This window comes from Hemicordylus capensis, chromosome 3 (assembly GCF_027244095.1).
Source record: "Hemicordylus capensis ecotype Gifberg chromosome 3, rHemCap1.1.pri, whole genome shotgun sequence".
In the NCBI taxonomy this organism is placed as follows: Eukaryota; Metazoa; Chordata; class Lepidosauria; order Squamata; family Cordylidae; genus Hemicordylus; species Hemicordylus capensis.
The window spans coordinates 336,077,517-336,100,880 of record NC_069659.1 but is presented as its reverse complement, the minus strand read 5'-3'; the positions used below and the strand labels follow the sequence as shown (position 1 = coordinate 336,100,880).

At 45.7% G+C, this 23,364-nt stretch overlaps 1 protein-coding gene and 1 long non-coding RNA gene across 8 annotated transcripts in view; one reads left to right on the top strand and one right to left on the bottom strand.

Annotated features, from left to right (window-relative positions):
- The window catches only part of SKIL (SKI like proto-oncogene), a 41,990-nt gene extending 40,344 nt beyond the window's left edge, over positions 1 to 1,646 (bottom strand). Inside the window, exon 1 of one of the 6 annotated variants that reach the window (XM_053307059.1) lies at positions 1,498 to 1,646. The gene's annotated coding sequence lies outside the window, so the exon portion shown is untranslated. Of the gene's footprint in view, positions 1 to 187; positions 414 to 810; positions 1,266 to 1,497 lie in introns of those variants that run through there. The other 5 variants (XM_053307062.1, XM_053307058.1, XM_053307057.1 and 2 more) reach the window with 5 other exon arrangements.
- LOC128349881 (uncharacterized) lies at positions 836 to 22,673 on the top strand. Of its 2 annotated transcripts, none has more exons than XR_008319054.1 (3): positions 836 to 3,590; positions 10,910 to 19,486; positions 20,710 to 22,673. It is a non-coding gene; the product is annotated as an uncharacterized LOC128349881 (long non-coding RNA). The 2 variants fall into 2 exon arrangements; XR_008319055.1 differs by lacking the exon at positions 20,710 to 22,673 and having other exon boundaries at positions 836 to 3,368; positions 3,501 to 3,590; positions 10,910 to 20,179.
- The last annotated feature ends 691 nt before the right edge of the window (positions 22,674 to 23,364 follow it).

The following is a 23,364-nucleotide window of genomic DNA, read 5'->3' as shown; positions in this document are numbered from 1 at the left end:
GTTGCTGGCTCTTTGCCCACAAGGCTCCTCCAATCCTCTACCACCACTAGGAATTTCCTACTTTACCTTGGGGCAACCCAAGCCCTACAACCCAACTTTCCCCCCTTCCTCTGGGGGAATTTCCCTTGCTTGCCCTGCTACTCTAAATTCTTTTTCCCGGTCCCTTCTTCTGGTATCAGAGACTAACCTGCTACTAGGACACTCCTCCCCCACAGGAGGTGAGGAAGGTTAAGTCTAGCAGAGCGAGAGAGTCAGACAGGCGGGGGAAGGCTAGGCCCTGTGGGGCGGAAGAGACTAGTCTGCGGCGAGTCCCTCTAAAGACGCCCTCCTCAGAAGAACACCTCCATCCTATCACTTCCTCCCCGCAGCTGACGATGTTCTCCAGAGCAACCTCCCTCCACTCATGCATTTGGCTGGCTGGCTGGCTGGCTGCCTCCCTCCCACCCCCACCCCCCCCCCACCTCTCTCTCGGCTCAAAAGGAAATCCGTCCCGCTTCCTTCGGGGATTCTTGCGGTCCACATCGTAAGGGCGACCCCCCACTCCCCCAAACCACACCAGGAAACGACTGCCTCCCCCCACGCGAGAAATAAAAACCCTTAGTTCTCCTCCGCACTCTCACCCCCTGCATCAGGCTGGCCCACGGCTGCTCATTTCCCCTCCCCCGCCCTCGGCTCCCCTGGGACCACCCCTCCCCCTCCGCATTGCCGTCCTCTCCCCCGCCCCAACGGGGGACCCTCCGAGGGCTCTTCCCTCCCCCCGCCCCCTTCTCGCCCTTCCTGAGCCCCTCCCGCAGCCTGAGCCCTCGCCACCTTCGCTCCAGGGCTCCCGAGCTTTTCTACGCCAGGCGTCCTTTCCCTACCGTACATCCCAGTCGGGCGCTCTCCGGCTGTCCCCAACAGTCTGGCGGCGGCGGAGCAGAAGAAGGAGCCGCCGGTGACGCACCGCCCCCCCTCCGGTGACCTCACTGCAGAGACTGAGGAGGAGGAGGTGGAAAAACCGCCGTGGCTGAAGAGACGGCGGCGCGCGGGCACGAACCCGCCAGGAGCGCGCGTCCCGCGGCCTCGCTGTCCCCGCCAAGCCCCGCCTACTGTCTGGGACAACTCCTGGCTGGCGCTGGCTGGCTGCGTGCGTGTCTGTCTGTCTGTGTGCGAGAGCGAGAGAAAGGGAACGTGAGGCAATCCTGGACCTCCCTTCCCTTTCTCCTCGCCCGAGCCAGATGGCGTCGTTCCCTCCCTTTACAGCAATCTCAGCGCTTCGTTGCATTAGCGCAGCCCGCCGCCGCTCCACTCGGGCAGCTGGTGATGCCCCCCCCCCTCAGAGAAGTGCCTCAGCCTGCCCCCCCCAGCACACACCGCCCCCTCATTTCTGTTTCAGAAATCTAATACGTGGGACACAACTCGCTTGGCTCACCCAGGCACTTTGACCCTTCTGTGCCCCCCCTTTTTTTCTAGTGTCGCCACTGGCTCCGTAGTCCCCGCCCAATAGTTAAGTTTTACCTCAGCTTCCCTTCATCAGTCGTTTTATTTTCCCCTCAGCCGCTCATGCTCGAATCTACCCGTCTGCTCTTACAGGCTACTCCAAATGTCTGCTCTTTCACATAGTGCCCTTCTTCCCTTGGAGCCATTCGCTCCAGATTCCTTTCCACCCCCGCCTCCCCAAAGCCACTCCACACCTCAATTATTATCTCCCGCCTCCCGCCCTCGACTTCCAATTCCTTCTCTGGTTGCTGTCGGCGTTGTATCATCCCAAATTATTGTTAAAAGGTTTTGTAAATAACACATCAATTTCAGAGGATGAATACAACTGAAGGAAGCCTGGGCTGGTGTGTGGCTGGGGGAGGCAGTCATGTGACTTGCCTGGGGGCCAAGGCAGTGGGCCCCCAGACAACTGTCTCCCCTTGCCCTATTATAGTTACACCCCTGATCACAACTCAGTTTGCCAGAGTACACACACAAGAAGGAGCTTGAACTAATCACCAAAGCTCTGTGGAGCGCTCTTGTGTGTCTCACGTGTTTGGAAATGCATGTTGTCACATTCACACTACAAAACATGCAATGAGCATAGTAGTCCTTAAGGGCCTGGGCTAGGTCGAGATCTGGTCGTTTTAATCAATTGCTTTAGCTGGGTAGTTAGTGACAGTTGGCTTTGCTTGGTAATTTGGCCAGAATCCCAAACAGTTGTGGAGGGGAGGGCCGTAACTCAGCAGTAGAGCATTCTTTTTTACAGGCATAAAAAGGCCCAGCTTCAATCTCTGGGATTTCCAGATAGGGTTTGGAAAGACCTCTGTCCCTGTCTGAAACCCTGGAAAGAGTCAGTGTAGATCAGGCCTGCACAACATAAGGCCCCGGGGCCGGATTCGGCCGCAGTGACTATTTTACTGGCCCCCAGGTACCCTGCAGCAACACAGGAGCTGGAAACTGCCTTATAGCACCATCCTGTGCATGCTTTCTCAGAAATATGCTCCACTGGTGTGCCATGTAACTCCCGTGTTTAGGGAGAGGAGAGGACTTGGCATTTGTTTAGGGCGGGCATGCGCTCTAGGGGCCCCACTCATTGAGCAGGGACAGGACCTATTCTCGGGCCACAACCCTTGGTTGAAACTATGGGTCCATTGACAGAGGGAATAGATCCACAAGTAACTAGTCATATTTTTAATTTTAATGTAATAATGTGCTAAAAATTGACCTTGGCCCCTGCACGCCAAGTTGTAGATGGTTCCGACCCACCAGGGCATTTGAGTTGTGCAACCCTGGTGTAGATAGTACTGTGATAGATGGAAGGACTAATGGTCTGACTCAGTATAAGGCAGCTTCCTATGTTGCCTGTTTTCAGAGCTATGCTGACAATTTGGTGCCTGAGGAAGCACATCCAAACGGCGCATCCACCACAAGTTAACCTGAGGTCATGGGACTTCCTAACAGACTGTGCCCGCGGCTTGCTCAGATCTGTCTGTTTCCCATTCTGACGCCTGAGGCGACTACCTCATTTTATCTCATTGTAATGCTGGCTCTGCCCGTTTGCCCTCTGAGTGTGCCCTCCCCACATACATTCCACTGCCCTCTCAGTGCCTCCAATCTGACCCTGGTGCCTAGTCAAAAATCCTTGGATCCAGTTTACTTACCTCTTGGCTCATTTTTACCAACCCACATATACACGGACTAAATAGCAGTAAATAAGTTGGTTTTTATTTTATTTTTTGGCCACTCATTCAACTCTTCTCAAAATAAACCTTTTGCCTTCTCCTCTCTCTTCGGCCCATAACTGAAACAAATCTATCTCTCCCTCCCTCCCCCCCCTCTCTCTCTCTCACACACACACACACACAAACACACTGCCATAAAGCCTCCTTCACAGTAGTTAACCTCCAGTAAGAATTCTTTATATAAAGATGGGAGTGGTGGGAGCTGTTTTTTGCAGTGGTTATCTTGTTCTCTGTCTTGCGGATAATGCTTGTATATTTGTATCATCATACATGTGCATGCATGTTTTTCTATGACAGCTAAATTAAACATAAGCCTTACTGATCCTGAGGCAGAAACACACAGCCCAAGAAGTTGCTGGGGAGACACATTCCCATCTCCAGTGCAAGGTAAGCTTATTGTCATGAGCTTATTGTTATTAATACAGTATATTAATATGCATAGCTTTTTACAGGGGAATTTAAGTAATAATGTCTGGTCTAAAATCTGACACTGGGGGGAACAAAGAGAAGAGGGAAGCAAGGAATGAGTGCAAACAAATGCATTTATGCAGAACACAGTCCTCACTCCAACTGCAATGAAACTAAAAGGAGAGTCAAAGGATTTCTGTAAGAGTGAGACTTGAGGAAATTCAAGGCAGACAAATGCAAAGACAATACAAATATTGTATTGTCAAGTCAGTGTAATACACCGCCTAGAGATTTCTATATTAGGCAGTATACAAATTCAATAAATAAAAATAACAACTACATTTGAAATACATTTTTTAAAGTGTTTAATTACTACTTGAATTTCATTGTTGGACTGTGTTCGGGCAACCCTGACACTGAACTACTTCCGATACTATTTTTTTAAAAGCACATCAGACAAATACAACTCCTGACATCAGAACATGTACTTCAGCTACGGATTAAAATGGGCACCTCTTTTTCTGCAAAGATACATGGTTGGGCTCTTGGCTTATGCTGAACAGGTCTTTACCATAACAGACCTATAGGTAACTGGGCAAAAAGAGACACCTTTATTATTTATTTATTTGATATTTATTTATTTATTTATTTGACCCTTCCAAAATGGCTCAGGGCGGTTTACAATTAAAACAAACCACTAAAACAGTAAGGAGCTAAAACAAATTAAAAAACAATACCACAATTAACAATTTAAAAACATTTTAAAACAACAATTAAACAATTACAGTGATTAAAAACCCCAAAATCGGGTTTTGAATTTTAAAATAGACCTGATATTAAAACCCCGCAAATTTAGGAAGCTGAGAAAGCTTGGGTGAAAAGATGGGTTTCAGGTGTTTTTTGAAAATTGCCAGAGATGAGGAGGATCTATCTTAGCAGGGAGCGCATTCCACAATCTCGGGGCAGAGACTGAGAAGGCCCGTCTCTGTGTAGCCACCAAATGGGTCGGCGGCAACTGGAGACGGACCTCTCCAGATGACCTCAATGGGTGGTGGGGCTCATAATGAAGAAGATGCTCTCTTAGGTACCCAGGGCCTAAGCCATTTAGGGCTTTGTAAGTTATAACTAGCACTTTGTATTTTGTCCGCAAACCTATTGGCAGCCAGTGTAACTCCATCTGTAAAGGAGTAACATGGTCTTTCCGACATCCTTGTCCACATCCTCAGGAGTCACAAACTGAAACTGATCCAGTCGAATCACATAAGAGGAGTCGTTGGGCACCTCCAGCTCAGATATCAAATTAATTGTGGAGTCTCCATCTAGGTCAGCCCAAATCCAAGAGATTTTATCTGTGAAAAACTCTTTAAACTCATCACAGAGGGTAAGTGATGACTCCAAACTCTTGTTCAAAGGAGTGGGGGCAGATACTAATCCCCTCACAACCCTGAACAACTCCGCTGGACGTGAACTCTCAGAGGCAATACGGGCAGAAAAGAACAGCCTCTTTGCCGCAAGTATTGCCTGAGCATAGATCTTTAGATGTGCTCTATGTTGCTATCTGTCAGATTCGAGTCGAGTCTTCCTCCACTTGCACTCCAGTCACCTACCTTGCTGCTTCAGCCCCCATAGATCTTCTGTATACCAAGGGGCCAAATTTGAAGCAGGTTAGAGGGGATGCTTGGGAGCAATCGTGTCTACTGCCCTGGTGAGCAAGTTGTTGCAATTCTCAACCAGGGCATCAACAGGATCACCAGCAAAGCCAACATTAAATCCCTCCAAGGCTTCTTGGAATCTTAGTGGATCCAATAACCTCTTCTGGAGGACCATTCTAATGGGCCTCTCGCCCCTGCGGTGGTGAGAAGTGGTTGTAAGTCCAACCTTAACCAGATGGTGGTCCATCCATGACAATGGGGAAATCACAGGAGTCCCCACCCACGGAACACCACCCTGATCAGAGTAAAATACCAAATCAAGCGTGTGACCTGCAATATGCGTCGGCCCTGGAATGGCCCACTGACCTGCCAACATTACTTCTTCTATTCCCCACCACCACCGGGATAGCTACCTCATAGTCAACAAAGGTGCCCTCTGTCCCCCCATCTTCAGATGAACCCAAACACATTACAGCAACTTCAACCCAAGTCTAAAACAGCTTAAAACTAATTAAACAGAAGCCCTCTAGCCCTCGCCCTTGTTCTCCCCCGAAGTGGCTCCCCCAAAGGGGTGACCCCCTTTTGAAGTGATACTCTTATATTTAGCATTAGGGAGCAACTATTATTATTATTAATAAGAACTAGCTGGGCCAGGCACAGAGCTTCTGCGCTTCTAGTTCTCCCCCTCTACCCACCCGTCGCCATTATCTTCCCCCTCCTGCCTGCTGCTGCTGTTTTCTTCCCCCACCCACCCCCATAGTTTTCTCCCACACACACACACACTGCTGTTTAGTTTCCTGCCTTGCCCGCAAACCTGTCTGCTGCTGGCACAACTTTTCTCTCTCCCTGCCAACAGCTTGCTCATGAACTCTTGCGAGAGTTGCCACACATGGGATTAGCAATGGGTATGCCTTAGAGAAAGATATATATAGAAGATATTTTTATACTGCTTTCCAACAAAAAAAGTCTCATAATCTAAAAAGAAACACAAGCAGACACCGCAGCAAAAGCCACTGCAAAGATGCTGTGCTGTGCTGAGCTGAAGTTGGATCCAGACAGTTGCTGTCCCCCTGTCCCCCACTAAATATAAAAGTCACCATTTTAAAAAGTGTCTCCTTGCCCACTTAACAGGGTAACTGACCCTATTCAATACAGCATAGCTTCCCTCCAGTATCTCTTGCTGGTATCTCCCTTTTGTTTATTTTTAGATTATGAGCTTTTTTGAGACAAGGAACGATTTGCTCATCCTTTTGTCTATGTAAACCACTTTGTTAACTTTCTGTTGAAATGTGGAATACACATATTTTAATAGTAATAATAATAGGTAATCCTAACTATCACTTATCTTAATACATGGCCTGTAACATAAGTGCATAAACAAATCCTGGAAATTGAATTGATCTAAGAGCAGATAAATAATGTGGAAACAGACAAAGGTCAGCCAGCCATGTAAGAAGCGTAAGAGTATAATTCAAACAATTTGGAGTGAGGAAGAGGGCAATGACCAGCTAATGTTGAACACCAAAGTAAGTAATTAATGTAGGGAAATTAGAAGCCTGTTCAGAAGCGTTTGGGATATTCTGTTAGATCCACTTCACAAGTTATGTCGTGGCAAGTATGTACTAGCAGCAAAAAGCTGTGTTAAATCACAGCTCTATGACACATGTATCTATATTCCACACAGAGAATGTTTTTAGAGATGTACCTATACAATGTTTTACAAGTACACATTAAAACAATGCACAAAATGCCTTGTTGAAGATATCAGTACATCTTAAAATGAGGGATGTGCACGGACCTGTTTGGAGGCCCTTTTACAGGCCTCCAAAAAAGTTTGAAAGATTGGTAGTTCAGCCAGTTCGAAGGCGGGGGGATACCTTTAAGGGTGGGGGAGGGTGTTCTTACCCCTCCCGCCGTGTTTCCCCCATCGACGCTGTACTTTAAAAGGGTCGGGGGGCAGCAGCGTACCTCCCTGATGCCCCATCACCTCATCAGACCGGAAGTTTATTTATTTATTTATTTATTTATTTTTACATTTCTATACCGCCTTTCGTTAAAAGAAAACCCCAAGGCGGTTTACAAAAATTAAAACATACAATAAAAGCAGTAAAAACATCAAGCAATAAAAACATCAAGCTAAAAACATATAAACAAGCATAAAAACATGACAACAGATAACAGATAAAAACACAGAGAAGCCGCAGTAAAAACGATCATGTAAAAGCCTGGGTAAAAAGCCAAGTCTTTAAAAGCTTTCTAAAAGCCGTGATGGAGTCTGAGGAATGAATGGCCACCGGGAGAGCATTCCAGAGTCTAGGGGCAGCAACAGAGAAGGCCCTGTCCCGAGTGCACGAAAGCCGGGCCTCCCTCATTGTCGGCACCCGGAGCAGGGCCCCCTCAGATGTCCTCATCAAGCGGGCAGCAACCCTTGGGAGCAGGCGGTCCCTCAAATACCCCGGGCCCAAACCGTTAAGGGCTTTAAAGGTCAAAACCAGCACCTTGAATTGGACCCGGAAACGGCCTCGAGCCCCCGATTCAGGGCATCCACCGCCTCCCTAGGATCAGATGACAAGGAGAGATAGAGCTGAGTGTCATCCGCATATTGCTGACAACTCAGTCCAAATCCCCGGATGACCTCTCCCAGCGGCTTCATGTAGATGTTAAACAGTATGGGGGACAAGACCGATCCCTGCGGGACCCCACAGGCCAACGGCCACGGGGCCGAGCAGTAGTCCCCCAGCACCACCTTCTGGACCCTCCCCCCAAGAAAGGACTGGAACCACTGCAATGCAGTGCCTCCAATTCCCATACTCGAGAGGCGGCCCAGAAGGATACCATGGTCGATGGTATTGAACGCCACTGAGAGGTCCAGCAGAACCAACAGGGACGCACTCCCCCTGTCTAGTTCCCGGCGTAGGTTATCCACTAGAGCGACCAAGGCAGTCTCAGTCCCATACCCGGGGCGGAAGCCAGATTGAAAAGGGTCCAGATAATCTGTATCATCCAAGACCCTCTGCAGCTGGGACGCCACCACACACTCCATCACCTTGCCCAAGAAGGGAAGGTTAGACACAGGTCTATAATTGTCCAGGTTGGAGGGATCAAGGGAGGGCTTTTTTAATAGAGGTCTTACCACCGCCTCCTTAAGGCACGATGGCATCCTGCCCTCCCTTAATGACGCATTAACAATCACCTCCAGCCATCTGCCTGTCCCCTCCCTGGCAGCTTTTATTAGCCATGAAGGGCAAGGGTCAAGAGCGCACGAAGTCGCCCGCACACTGCCCAGGATCTTGTCCACATCCTCAGGCCGCACCAACTGAAAAGAATCCAACACAACGGGACCAGATGGTACCAGAGGCACGTCTGCCAGAACTGCCAAAACTCTGGAGTCCAGGTCAGCACGGATGCAAGCGACTTTATCTGCAAAGCAACAGGCAAACCGATCACAAAGAGCCGTAGATGACTCCTCCCCCATTGTCCGGGGGGATGTGTGGAGCAATGTTTTTACCACACGAAACAGCTCTGTTTGCCTGCACTGAGCAGACGCAATGGAGGCGGAGAAAAAACGTTTCTTCGCCGCCCCCACCGCCACGGCGTAGTCCCTAAAATGGGTTCTAGCCCGTGTTTGATCGGATTCGTGACGACTCTTCCTCCAGCGTCGCTCTAGCCGTCACCCGAGTTGCTTCATCTCCCTAAGCTCCGAGGAAAACCAAGGAGCAGAACGGGCTCCACCAAGCCGGAGAGGGCGCTTGGGTGCAACCGTGTCAACAGCCCGGGCCATCTCTCCATTCCAGAGATCAACCAAGGCCTCGACAGGGTCACCAGCTCTGGACACTGGAAACTCCCCAAGGGCCGTCTGAAATCCAAGCGGATCCATAAGCCTCCGGGGGCGGACCATCTTAATTGGCCCACCACCCCTGCAGAGGGCAGACGGAGCAGTCAAACTAAACCCCACCAGGTGATGATCTGTCCATGACAAGGGAGTGGTCTCAAATTCCCCCACCTCCAGATCATTTATTTCACGTTGGGCATGCACACACCAGGTACTTCCGGTCACTTCTGGTCCGACGGGGTGGCAGGGAGGGATGCTGCCCCCCGCCGGATCCTTTTAAAGTTCAGTGCTGGTGGGGAATATGCGGCAAGAGCACCCTCCCCCTTCTGATAAAGATATCCCTCCCACCCCGTCCTGTGCACATCCCTACTTAAAACCAGATGGTTCTTACTAGAGTGCTAGATTTAAAGAATTCAAGCTCCACCTCCTAACAAGTTGTGCTTGTAGGTTAGTAAGATTAGCTTAAGATAAGAGACATTCAATATTGGAAGCAGAGAAAAATCTAAGGATAGCAATAGATACTGAGACAGCACACTATGCAGTCACCACTTTAAATGTACAACTCATCTCCAGCAAAACCTCCAAGATCAGAGCTTTCCATTCTCTTACAAGAAGAAATAAACATAGCAAGTTCCTTTAAAGAACGCCTTTCTATGTGGCACACAGTAAAAACTCCACAAGGCAATTTAAAACTCTCTTTATAGAGCACCTTTCACATCTTTTAATGTAGTTTCTGATAGGTGATGTCTCTCTCACCCACACATGAAAGGAGTGAGACAACTGATCTGCAATTTTAATGCACAAGTGAAAATTGCCATTCCAAATTACTTCATGTTAAAGAAAGGTGTTGACTAGTGTTGTACAAAAACTTAAAAATAACCTTCCTGTTGAGCTGGTTAGCATACACACTAAACCTGTTTTTCAAACTGTTAAGATGTATATGGAATTTTATCACACTGTTTTATGAATTAATTCAAATTTATCATTCCTGTTTGTGAGCATCCCTCATTATCTATAGCACAAATAGAATATGCTAGGGTTTACCAGGGTTTTGCAATTCCTACATTATCTGAAATATACAATTAAATACTAGGACAGTTTCCACTAACAATGCCTTTATAAAAAGCTTTTAAAAGTAGTTTGATTCCATAAATATAAGCTAGCAACTGTCCAAGAACAATGTTCTCCTAAATTTAGTTTGTTAGTACATTTTCAACAGCTATGAGAAAATTTATTTGTATGGGAAACTATTAAAAGACCATCTCCCCTGCCATCTACACTTGACTTGTTACTTCCCAGGATTTATGACCCTTTTTCAATTAAAGGCAAAGTGTGCCGTCAAGTTGATTTCGACTCCTGGTGCCCACAGAGCTTTGGTTTTTTTCTTTGATAGAATACAGGAGGGGTTTACCATTGCCTCCTCCTACACAGTATGAGATGATGCCTTTCAGCATCTTCCTATATCACTGCTGACTGATATACAGGTGAAACTCGAAAAATTAGAATATCGTTCAAAAGTTCATTAATTTCAGTAATGCAAATTAAAAAGTGAAACTGATATATGAGATAGACGCATTACATGCAAAGCAAGATAAGTCAAGCCTTAATTTGTTATAATTGTGATGATCATGGCGTACAGGGGCACAAAACGTTTTGGAGAGTCGCTAGCACTGGTACTGGTGGAGACTCAAGATAAGAAAAAGGCTATGCCAGGGGGATTAGGGGACACTAGGAGGTTTTTTCGAGGGGGGGGGAAAACAATTTTCAAGGCTCCTTTCATCCCTACAGATCTTTTAACCGATTTAACCCCTCAGGTTTTAGAGAGGGGTTCAGGGACCGTGAGTTCCAAGGCGGTCAGTACAGATCGAACTGGCGTCAATCCTGGAATATCAAGAACAGAGTTACTGGTAAGGGCAGAACTGGAGGTTTCCCTTCGAACCAGGCCAAACACACCCGTAAACAATGACTCAGTCCAGGTGGGAGGCAGGTTAAGAGCCTTTGCCTGGGTCTGGGGAACTTCCACCACAGAGACCGTTGGGTCAATCAAACGATTACCCAGGGATACTCCATAGATTTTTTTGGCAACTCCCCCCACCCCAACTTTTTCTTCAAAACACCGGTGTCCAATTGCGATCCAAGAGGAATTTGATGGAGTTTGCCATCCAGGACCTTTTGGAGATTTGGGCCATAGAGATGATTCCTGTATCATCAGAACCAGAGGGAGTTTTCCCCCTGTTGTTCTTAGTCCCCAAAAAGGACGATACCTGGTGGGTGGTACTGGATCTGAAGCACCTGAATTGATTCGTGCAAAAGAGAATCTTCAGGATGGAGTCGCTCAGAACCATCAAGTCGGCTATCCTCCCAGGGGATTGGTTGGCCTCTCTCAACTATTTGCCTATTTGTCCAAAGCCTATTTGCATGTACCGATTCAAGCATCTTCCCGCCAGTATCTGAGATTTGCTTACGACCAAAAGTTCTATCAGTACAGGACACTCCCTTTCGGGCTCTTGTCAGCCCCTCGTGTGTTCACAAAACTGATGGTGGCAGTCATTGCACATATCAGATAGGAGGGCATTCACTCCTACCCATATCTCGACGACGTTTTGATTCAATCGAATTCAGCTCCCCAGGCAAAGAAAGACATGGAATGCACTGTCCAGATCATGGAGGAGCACGGATTCATCATAAACAAGATCAAAAGCCACCTTGTCCCATCTCAAGTCTTAGTTCATCTGGGGGTGCTCTTCAATACAGAGACGGCAACGGTGAGCCTTCCAAGGGAAAGGTTAGAGAAGATGGTTTCGGCAATAGAACCATGCCTGCACAGAAAGAAGGCTACTCTGTCTCATCTAGCACATATCCTGGGACTAATGATTGCATGTTTGGATTGCGTACTATGGGCAAGATGGAACTCCAGACCACTTCAGTGGCTGTTGCTCCCGCATCAGGAGGCGATCATGGAAAGGCGAAGCCTGTGGGTCAAGATCTCCAAGAAGGTGAAGCACTCCTTTCTATGGTGGCTATCGGCAGCCACAGAGAGGGGAGTGTCTCTGGCAATTCCCAAAAAGATTGTTGTCACGACGGATGTGAGCCTCTTCAGTTGGGGGGCACACTGCACCAATCTCCAGGCCCAGGGGAGATGGGAGCAGAATGACTTAGTACACAACATAAATTGGATGGAGTTGAAAGCGGTCTGGTTAGCCTTGGTGAGTTTCCAGGACATATTAGAGGGCCGGCATGTACTGGTACGAACAGACAATGTCATGGCGAAGGCTCTTATAAACCATCAGGGGGGAACACGGTCGAGATCGCTGATGCAAGAATCGGATTTGCTTTTTCGATGGGCAGAGCAGCACCTGAAGTTGATTACAGCGGAGCATCTCTCGGGGGTTGAAAATTTATAAGTGGACTGGTTGAGTCGACAGTCTTTGGACCCAGCAGAGTGGTCCCTCCATCCGGGAGTGTTCAAGATGATAGTACAGAGGTGGGGCATACCGATAGTGGACTTGTTTGCCTCACATCTCAATCACAAGGTTCCAAGGTTCTATTCAAGGCATCAGTGTCACCAGGCAGAACAAGTAGACACATTGGTAACCAGGTGGCCACAGGGCCTCCTAAATGCTTCCCCCACCCTTCCAATTCTGGGATCAGTCATCAGGAAGGTGATGTTTGAGAGGGCAGAGCTGATAATGGTGGTGCCCTACTGGCCATGGAGACCGTGGTTTTCAGATCTGATGAACCTCTCGATACAGGTGCCATGGCCTCTGCCGTGCAGGTCAGACCTGTTGATGCAAGGACCCGTTTGTCACTTGGACCCAGATTGGTTACAGTTACACGCTTAGAGGTTGAGCGGCAGATTTTAGACAGTAAAGGCTACTCTCAAAAGGTGCAGGACACAATCATAGCGTCCAGGCAACCGTCCACGGCGCGCATTTATTAGGTGGCGTGTTCCGCCTTCTGTACCTGGGCAAAGGTACAAACCCTAACCCTAACCCCGTTTGAGCCCCTCCGTTCAGTATCCTTAAAGTTATTGTCATTTAAAGTTCTTTTTCTTGTTGCAGTTACTTTGGCCAAGCAGGTATCGGAGCTGGCTGCTCTTTCAGTTCGAGATGAACTTTGTATTTTCCAAAAGGACTCAGTGGTTATGAAGCTGGATCCCACCTTCTTACCAAAAGTAAATTCTTTGTTTCATAGAAACCAAGAGATTGTTTTACCATCTTTTTGTTCGGCACCTCAGCATCCGAAAGAAAAGGTTTGGCATACCTTGGATGTGCGCAGGGCTCTGCGCATATACATTAAGCGCACAAGAAATTTGCGAAAATCGGACTCCCTGTTTGTGTCCTTTCAGCCTTCTGGTTTGGGTTCAAAAGCCTCCAAGGTGTCTCTGGCCAGGTGGATTAAAGCTACGATCGCCTTGGCTTATGAGTCCCTAAGGTTAGCTGTCCCTCACGGGATTACTGCTCATTCAACCAGAAGTGCTTCTACGTCAGCTGCTTTTTCAGCCAGGGTCCCCCATGAGGAAATCTGCAAGGTGGCCACGTGGTCGTCTATGTCACCTTTTATAAAACATTATAAAATTCCATCTTTTTATGAATCACAGGTGGCAGTTGGTCGCACTGTACTTCAAAAGGTGGTATAGATATCTGCTGCCCGCCCAGTTCGGAGGTTTGGGTATGTCCCATCATGTGACGGATGCCCTCCCCATACCAGAAAAAGAACCCTTCACAATAGGTCTACCAATGTTTGTTTCTGCACCTATTATTCCTTAGGTGCCTGGACCTGTGATTCCTGGGCCTGGACTCCCTAGCCAGCCAGCTCCACCTATAGGACAGCAGCCTGTACCTGCCCTTTTTTGCCAACTGGTGCCACCTAGAAGCCAGCGGCCTTATTCAGTGCCATTGTCTCCAGATACTCAATTATCAGAGTCTGAGAAAAAAGAGGGGTGGGAATTGTCTAATGAACAGGCCCCTGCTGAAAGGTCTAATTCCATACGCGTGGTCACTACAGCTGAAATTGAAGTATGATTGGCCAAGAGGACAAGAAAGCAGAGCATCTGCTCAGAAAAGGTCATGATGTGTCTGCTACTGTCATCAGGGCAGCTGCCACAAACTCTGTTTTTGTGAGGGCATCTATTCTTTGGGCTAAAGAGTTGGTGCAATACATCCCTCTGAAGAATGTTCAATTGCGCCAGGGTGTCAACAAGTTAGCTAAGGCAGCCGTTCTCATGGCTAATTCGAGTCTGGATTGTATCCAGCATGCCTAGTGGGCGATGGTGTCTGAAGTCGCAGTGCTCAGCAGGTTGTGGTTAAATAATTGGCATGTTGATACTAAATCAAAGGTTACTTTGGCTGTTACTCCCTTCCGGGGAGGGGGGCAGCAAACTGTTTGGAGAATCTTTAGGACCGGTGTTGGTTTAAACTAAAGATGAAAAGAAAACCATGCCAGCTTGACGCAGAGAGTTTCGTAGGCCCTTTGGGGGAACACTTCCCACCAGTCTTCCATTCATACCTGTAGAGCTTTCAACTGGGCTCCAGCCAACCAATTAAGAGACAACTTTAGGGACAATCAAGCACCGACCTTCAAGTCAGACTGGCGACAGCCCTGGAGCAATCAAGGTAGAGGTACTTTCAGAAACCAGCAAGGCAGACCTTTTTCTTCCCCTTCAGCCCAGGGCCAAATCATAAGCTATGACCCAATCCCAGTTGGGGGCAGGCTTCTCCTTTTCTCAAAGGCCTGGGTGAACAGCACCACCAATCGCTGGGTGCTGCAGACTGTACGGGAGGGGTATTTAATAGATTTTATTTCTCCCCACAATTTTCACCTAACAACTCCCATATCCAGGGTCAAATCCAAAAGAGTTTGATCAAACAGGCCTTCAACATTTGTTGGATGTTCAGGCCATAGAGCCTGTTCCACTGACCACATCTTTCTTTCTTTCTTTCTTTCTTTCTTTCTTTCTTTCTTTCTTTCTCTCTCTCTCTCTCTCTCTCTCTCTCTCTCTCTCTCTCTCACACACACACACACACACACACACACACACACACACACACACTTATATACCGCCCAAACTTTCGTCTCTGGGCGAAACATGAACATCATGTTCAGGCTCTAGTCTTTGCTTTTTCTGGTGCCAAAGAAGGATGGGTCCTGGCGAGCGATTTTATACCTAAAAACGGCTCAACAGGTACATGAGGAAAAGGTCATTCTGTATGGAATCCCTCAGGTTGATCAAGGATGCAGTCCAGCCCAGGGATGTTCTGGCATCAATCGACCTGTCGAAAGCTTACCTACATGTGCTCATTCACCCCACCTTTTGATGCTTCCTGAGGTTTTCTTACAACCATCAGCAGTACCAGTACAGGGCTCTGCCCTTTGGGTTTTCATCCGTGTGTCTAGTTTTTATGAAGTTGATGGTGGCAGTAATTGCCCATGAACGTCTCCAGGGCATTCATGACCACCTGAATCTGGATGATCTGTTGATTCCCTTGTCTTCCCAACAACAAGCCTCCAGAGATGTGCAGCAGACAATCCAGATACTCAAAGAACATCGCTTCATAATCAACCTTCTGAAGAACCATTTATGTCCATCACAGCGCTTCCAGCATCTGGGTGTGCTATTCAACATGCAGGCGGCTACTATCTCCCTTACGATGGAACGCCAACAGAAGATTGCTGCCTCAATTGTACCCCTGTTGTCCAGATGCAGGATGGATCTAATGACTCTGGCTCAGCTCATGGGGTTGATGATCGCTTGTTTGGAGTGCACCCCTTGGGTGAGGTGGCACTCCAGACCACTTCAATGGACCATCCTGCCTTTTCAGTCTGGTGGTTATCTCCAGTCAAGGAAGAGGGTCTTCCCCTTGAAAATCCATGCAAGGTGGTGGTCACCACCATTGCAAGCCTCTCTGGCTGGGTAGCCCATTGCTTGGAGCTGAAGGTGGTTCATCTGGCCTTGCTTCAGTTTCAAGACCTACTTCTGGGAATGCATGTCAACAATATGACAGCCAAGTCCCACGTCAACGACCAAGGGGGCACAAGATCGCGGACCCTTATGAGAGAGACCAACCTACTCTTCACTTGAGTGGAGGTTCATCTTTGTTCAGTGTTGGCAGAGCACCTAAGTGGTTCAGCAAACCTGCAGGCAGATTGGCTGAATCAACAGTGGATAGATCCCACAGAATGGCCTCTGAATCCGGAAGTCTTTGCTCAGATCATGGAGGTGATGGATCTTCCCGAACTGGACCTGTTCGCATCTCTGAGCAACACTCAACTTCCCAGGTTTTTTGCAAGGTTCCAGTGCTATCAGGTGGTACATATAGATGCTCTCACATCACCATGCCGCCTGGGCTTCTTTGCATGTTTCCAACTTTCCACCTGTCACAAGCCTCAGATATGTCATCAGGAAGCTTCAGTCAGAAATCATCCTGGTGGCACCTTACTGGCCATGACATCCTTAGTTTTCAGACCTTCTGTCCCTGTCTCTTTATCCTCCATGGCACCTTCCTCTCTGAGTGGATCTCTTTTCACAGGGTCTCCTGTTCCATCCAGATCTGGTGTGGTTACACCTACACACATGGCAGTTGAGTGCAGGTCGCTAGCAGACAGAGGATATTCACAGCAAGTCCAGAACACAATCCTTGTTTTGAGGAGACCTTCTACCTCCTGTATTTACCAAGCCACCTGGTCAACTTTCTGTAGCTGGGGGCAAAAACATCAAATCCACCCTTCAGCGGGAGTTTTGGAAGTTCTGGGGGTCCTCCAGTTGGACCTCAAGATGGGTCTCCGTCCAAACACCTTGAAGTGCCAGACTTCAGCCTTGTCCTCAGTTCTGGACATTTCAATTCCAGGCTCCTCAGCTTTGCATCCACACATTTGCCATTGTAGTGATCAGAATTTCCTCCCACTAAAGAGTTAACTGGAAGTGAGCCCTGTCTTGACTGACAGGGTTCACTGGTGAACTCCAGGGCTCAGCCAATCAGCACACCAGGTGGGTGGGACCTAGAGAGCTGTTGTCAGGAAGAAGGGAGTTCTTTGTTAGAGAAGAAGCTAAGTTAGAAGTGCACAGGAGGACATGTGGCCATGGAGGCTGGCTGCAGGAGAATGATTCTGCAGATCCTTGAAAGATAGGAGGGCAGGAAGCTTGAATTATTATCTGGAGTTTAGTGAGTTCAAGGAAAGGAAGCCAGGGCTTTGGCTTTGGGAAGGTTAATTTAGGAGAAAGTTTGTTTTGTTTTAATTTTGTGTTAGAAACTCATGTTTCTTTGGTGCGTGTGCTTTTGCATATTCCTGATACTGTTCTATTATTATTTACCTGTAATGTAATGAATATAAGAAACACTAGCCTATACCCATCCTACCTAGGGTTTTGCCAAAGACTCTATAAACATTTAAGTGTGCATTAAGACAACCTATTTTTGTAACCTACTAAGTATTTTTAACTGTATTTCTAAACTGAGAAAGGCTCAGATGGAAGCAGTCTGTAGGAATCGAATAAAACTGGGTTTTTTTTGTTCCTTTAGTTTTACAACCCTCTCCAAGTTGGTTTTTAACTCAGGAAAAGGGGGCCCCGAGGGGGGTTTCTCTGGTGCAAACACATCCTCAAACATTTAGAAACTCTCAGTTTTCTCACTCAGTTTTCTCATGTAGGCTTGCATGTGGAAGATTTTTGTACTTATCCAACAAGAGAGAGAGAGAGAGAGGTAGTTTTCCCTGGGATTCCACCCCAAGCCCAGAGATGTTCAAGCTCTGTCTATAAGGGGGTGGTGGTGGCAGCATTTTGAACCTACCGATAATACAGAATAGTTTTAGGAGAAGCCTAGACAGGCAGCTCAAGCAGGGATGATTCAGCATTTATTTCCCTCATGTGAGTTTGCTCTGAGACACAGGCTTTAATCAGCTACAGCCACTTTTTGCAGGGAGCTACCAACATCATTCCTCCACCTGTGCAAAGGTTCCCATCTTGGGACCTGAAAAAAGTGTTAAATGCTCTCACTAGGGCTTCCTTTGAGCCTCTCCACTCAGTTTTGCTGAAGCTGTTATCCCTCAAAGTCCTCTTCCTCATGGCAATTACATCTGCTGGGAGAGTGTCCGACTGAGCTGGCTGCTTTGTCTGTGTGCAAGGAACAGTGCATCTTGCAAAAGGACTCTGTAGTTCTAAAACCGGATCCAATCTTTATGCCAAAAATTAATTCAGTTTTTCTTAGGGGGTCAGGGATTAGTTGTGCCATAATTTTGTCCAAAACCTTCTCATCTGAAGGAGAAGGACTGGCATACCCTAGATATGTGAATGGCACTCAGAGTATATATAAAACATACTAAACGTTTTTGTATAAAAGATTCCCTGTCCATGTCTTTCCAGCCTTCTTCCATGGGGTTTAAGGTCACCAAGGTTTTGCTGGGCCGGTGGATTGGAGTGGCATTTGCCCTTGCTTACGAATCTCTGCACTTATCTGTTCCTCAAGCAATCACAGCCCATTCCACTAGAAGTGCTAGCACTTCAGCTGCTTTGCAGCATGTGCACCATTAGATGAAATTTGCAAGGTGGCCACTTGGGCTTTAGTGTCACCATTTGTGCAACATTATAAGATTCCGTCTTTTCATGCAGCTCTAGCAGCTATGGGACAGACTGTTTTACAGCAGGTAGTTTAACCATCTGCTTCCCTCCTCATTCTTTTTTGCTTGGGTATGTCCCATCATGTTGAGGATGACCTCCCTATACCATGGGAAAAGAAACATTGGTAGACTTAACTTGAAAGGTTCTTTTTCAATGTATAGAGAGGTCATCCGGCCTGCCTGCGGATCTGGGGAGCTTATTATGCATATATTTCAGTCCTCTTGGACTGCATTCAGGGGGGTGGGTCAACTCCCAGAGTTACAGTTTACCTGTCCTTTTACTGCTACTGTTCTGGCTCATTTTTATCTGTTTCGGTTTGTGTTCATGTTGAGTTTTCTCTTTTAAGCTTTACTGTGCTATACAGTCCTGGAACTGGGGATTGAGTAACAGCCCTGCTAACTAAGCAAAGAGGCATCTTTCAAAGTGGTGATTCTCTTATATTTAGCAGGGGAAGAGCAACTGGCCCTATCCAACCCCAGCACAGCATCCTTCCACTGGCTGTTGCTGGTATCTGCCTTTTTTTTTTTTAGATTGTGAGCCCTTTGGGGACAGGGGACCATCCTCTTGATGTATTATTTATTTCTCTATGTAAACCTATTTGAGAACTTTGGTTGATGAGCAGTATATAATTATTATAGTAATAATGGTAGTAGTAGCTACTTAACCTTGCTACTAGCCTGCCTGAAATTTGAATGGTCCTGTCTTGAAACATGCAGAGGCAGATAAACCAATCACGTTGAAGATGACATCCCTATACCTTGAAAAAGAACCCTTCATGGTAAGTCTACCAATGTTTCTTTTACAATGCTTAGGATATCTATCTATCTATCTATCTATCTATAAATAATATTTGTACCCCACCCTCCAGCACACCACTTCTTGGGGTGGCTCACAACATTAATAGAATAAATACAATGCATAACAAAAGACTAATACAGTTAAGAACAGGTTAAAACCACATTTAAAATTACAATTTTAAAAAGTTTCAAATTAAAAGCTATTAATAAAAAGCTAAACTGAGAACTATAAAAACTAAAGAACATACCAGATATAAGGAGCAGATAATGGGGCTTCCCCCTGGGGCTCCCCCCCGCTCCCCCCCCCACAACATCAGAAGCAGGAGTTCTCTCCCAAAACTGCCTGGCAGAAGATTTAAAGTAAAGTGTGCCATCAAGTCAATTTTGACTACGGGTACCCACAGAGCCCTGTGGTTTTCTTTGGCCTCCTCCCACGCAGTATGAGATGATGATGCCTTTCAGCATCTTCCTATATGGTTGCTGCTGATATAGTACCAGCGGGGATTCAAACCAGCAACCTTCTGCTTCTTAGTCAAGCATTTCCCCTCTGCACCACTTAAGGTGACAGCAGAAGATTTAGGACAGACAAAATAAAGTACTTATTCACACTCACAATCTATGGCAGGGATTCTCAACGTGTGGGTCCCCAGATGTAATTGGACTTCAACTCCCATAATTCCCAGCCAAAGGCCACTGGGGCTGGGGATTATGGGAGTTGAAGTCCAATAACATCTGGGGACCCACACGTTGAGAAACCCTGATCTATGGAATGGACTCTCACAAGATGGCTTTAATAGGGGATTAGACAAATTTATGGAGGATAAGTTCAATGACTAGTAATCTTGATGAATATATTTTATTTATTATATTTTTATACCACCCTCTCAAAATATCACTAGGTAGTTTACAAAAAGGTTAAAATGAAGAATTAAAAACAAAATTAAAACAATTAAAACAATGTTACCTGTATTGCCACACTTGTTCAGACATGTGTATGTTACCACAGCTGAATCTATGTTTTACTTGAGTTGAGGGAATTAACTTTGAAAATCAATTTTGCAAGTGTGCATAACAAGGGACCCTCAGTCTGCAGATAGGCAAATGTTGATTGACAGGCAAATGTAAGTCCATTGCCAGAGGAGCAATGGATTCAAGAGACAAAGCTTTGAAACTGTTTTTTGTTTTTTCTAAACCTTATTTTCAGCAAATACAATACATGTGTAAAAACTGTGCAGCAATGGAAAAGAACAAACAATGAAAATGTGAATATAAGCCAGAAATTAAGAGCAATTTGAGGTTATACACAAGTCCAGTGTTAAAAAGAGACTGTCGGTTGCTGAGCATGCAGGTACAACTTGACAGGAGTCAATTGAAAACACAATTCAAGAAAGAACATCATTCCAAAATTTGATTTGAGTGGATGGAGTTATGAACTGATCATTCCTTAATGACATATTCAATAAATGGAAACCATATTTCCCCAAACCTGTCTTGTTTTGTTAGTCCTCTAGCTAACCTGATTTGATGGGTTAGCTTTTCGAATAATGTGATCATCCAGACACTATTGAACCAATTTTCAATGCATAGACCCTTTGAGGCTTTCCAGTGTTTAGCTACCTCTATCTTGGCTGCTGCTAGCAGAAGAGTTATTAGATCTTTATGAAGTATATCTTTGTGAGTACTTCTGTAAATTGATAAAAGTGCTACACTGGACCAGGCTGAAGAATGAGTTGGACTATTTCAGAGATTATATGAAAATTCACTGCCAATAGCATTTTATGTATGGGCAACCCCACAATAAATGAAGGAGAGTACTTCTGTTTTTACATCTCTGCCAACAAAATGGGGAAAACTTTTTGGTGATATAGTGCATCTTGATTGGAGTAAGATGTCATCTATGTATAACTTTTTAATGTTGCTTCCCTTATCTGGGCAGATGTGGTTCTAAGTGGTTGTTTCAGCCAAATTTCTTCACATTCATTATCTTCAAGAGAGGCTCCCATGTTGCTCTCCCAAGCAACATGGCCCTCCCAAGGAACCACAGGATTCAGAGAGGAGGGTATTGTATATAACCGAGGCTATCCCCCTTGTTTTGTTGGTGTTGCGGCACACAAGTTTTCATAGATAGTCAAAGATCTAGTAGCCTCTCCTTTCTGTAGCAACTTAGATGCAAAGGACCAGATTTGAAATTTCTTCATCCAAGTAGCTTGGTTGCCAATCAGCATAGTATCAAGTTTAGCTTCTGATACTGGTTTGCCTTTTTCAATAATGTTCCTCAGTCTGTAAATCCCTTTTGACTCCCACTTCTCATATTGTTGATATTTGCTTGGGTCTGCAAACACAGGATGATCTAAAATAGGGAAGAATGGTGAAGTGGGTGATGCCAAGGGATGCAGATTCTCAATGTGGTGGCCAAGAAAAGGTTACTCAACCCTGATAATTTAGCTTCAGTGACCTGTTTAAAGGGAGAGCTCAAATTGTTTGAACTTCTGAGGAAAGCTCAAAAGAAACCCATGAGATCACCTGATCATTTTGAATGATAAGAATGAGTTGTTTCACTTGGAAGTCATTGAAATAAAGCTTAAGTTTGGGGACCCCAAATCCACATTTATTTGGGTCCCTGTATAGTGAACTTTTGTTTACTCTTGCTTTATTATAATTATTGCAAAAAGCTTCAAGTGTTCCCTACCACTTTTTAAAGTGTTTGGGATGAATCTGAATTGGTAATGTTTGAAAAAGAAACAGAAATTTGAGCAGTGCTACCATTTGTATGGCTGGTATTCTCCCTAACCAGGAGAGATTCAGTTGAGTCCAATTTTTAATATCCTTTTTGATTTGTTGAAAAAGAGGGTTATGTTTCTTTTCCTTAATTGCTTTAGATCCTTTGGAATAATCACCCCTAGATATTTGAAGCTTGAATATTGTAAGCTTAAGTTAGACATTTGCTGCAATTTCCTTTGTTCTTCTATGCAAATGTTGATGCATATAAGTTCTGGCTTCTTGTGACCAGCTGTTTGTTTGTAAAGTGTTAATATTTCCTTGACTGCCGGTATTGCTTCTCATGGGTTAGATAAAAATAATATGATGTCATCTGAAAATAAGTTGATTGTGTGTCTTTTCTTATTAATTTGGATTCCATTAATTTTTGTGTCATTTTAATTAAGTCAGCTAGTACTTCAACTGCAATGGCAAATAGCACTGGAGAGAGGGGGCAGCCCTGCTTTATGCCCCGATGTAGCTTGATTGGTTTTGAATCTAGATCATTTGTGTGTATAATTGCCCCTGATTTGGCATATAATTGTTTAATAAGAATTTATTGCCAAAATTGAGTTTGTTCAATAGCTTTACTTTAAAAAAATGGCCATTCCAAGGTGTCAAATGCTTTAAAAGCATCCAAAGACATCAGAGCAATAGGTGTTTTGCTATTGTTTCCATAATAAATTACATTGAGCACTCTAATTGTTGGTTGGGCATGAAGCCTGTTTGGTCCTCAGACATATAATCAGTAATGAAAAGGCTGATATTTTTGGACAAGATAGTCAAAATTTCAGGATAGTCAAAAGTCCAGGTTCAATAATGCTATGGTGCAATAAGATCCCAGGAATGAGGGGTCTTTGGCTTGCTTAGATATAACAACTATTCTAGATTGTTTCCAAGTCCCTGGGATCTCAGGCTCCTCCATAATGCTGTTAAATAGATTTCAAATGAGGGATTAGAATTTCAGCAAAAATGCTGTAAAAAATACCTGCAAAGCCATCTGTCCCAGGTGCTTTGTCTCTTTATAGCTTATCTATTGCAGCTTTGATTTCTGCTTCTGAGATTAGCATATTAAGACATTGGTTATGTTCATTAGTAAGTG